This window comes from Sapajus apella, unplaced genomic scaffold, assembly GCF_009761245.1.
Source record: "Sapajus apella isolate SASKATOON/1434 unplaced genomic scaffold, GSC_monkey_1.0 scaffold4710, whole genome shotgun sequence".
Classification (NCBI taxonomy): Eukaryota; Metazoa; Chordata; class Mammalia; order Primates; family Cebidae; genus Sapajus; species Sapajus apella.
In genome coordinates this window covers 4,341-4,972 of record NW_022441636.1, presented here as the reverse complement: position 1 = coordinate 4,972, position 632 = coordinate 4,341, and the positions used below count along the sequence as shown (strand labels likewise).

At 42.2% G+C, this 632-nt stretch overlaps 1 pseudogene; it reads right to left on the bottom strand.

Annotated features, from left to right (window-relative positions):
* Window positions 1–235: 235 nt before the first annotated feature.
* On the bottom strand, window positions 236–341 carry LOC116547785 (annotated as a pseudogene).
* Window positions 342–632: the final 291 nt, after the last annotated feature.

Here is a 632-nt window from a genome sequence, read left to right as displayed (position 1 = left end):
CTGGCCAACATGGCAAAACCCTGTCTCTACTAAAAATACAAAATTAGCTGGGTGTGGTGGCAGGTGCCTGTAATCCCAGCTACTCGGGAGGCTGAGGCAGGATAATCACATGAACCTGGACGACAGATTGCAGTAAGCCAGGATCATGCCACTGCACTCCAGCCTGGGCAACAGAGCAAGACTTCATCTCAAAAAGAAAAGAAATTTACAATCAATTTTTGATTTTGAAATTCAGTTTCCATAGAGACTGTCAAAAATTGCCAATGCCAGGGTATTGAGAAAAGTTTTCAACTAGCAATAATCATGCCTCACTGGCTGTGATCCTGTCGTTGTACAAAGCTATCCGATCAACTTTTCAACATGAGTTGGCCTTGAGACAAAATTACTGAACTGTTTTAGCTTTGTCTAATAATCTTTGCTTAAAAAAAACTCGTGAGGAGCTTTTGGTTCAGTGCATATATTCCACAGCACACACGATCATATCATGAAGTCACCCGGTTTTTTGAACAAAAGCTGCTGCAGTGGGGATATGTGTCATTTCCTGCACTTCCTGGAGCTGGTTATTGCCAGAGTTTATTGCAGTTTGCTCTGAGCCAGAAGAAAAACTTCAGCTCCAAAACATCTCTGACAGA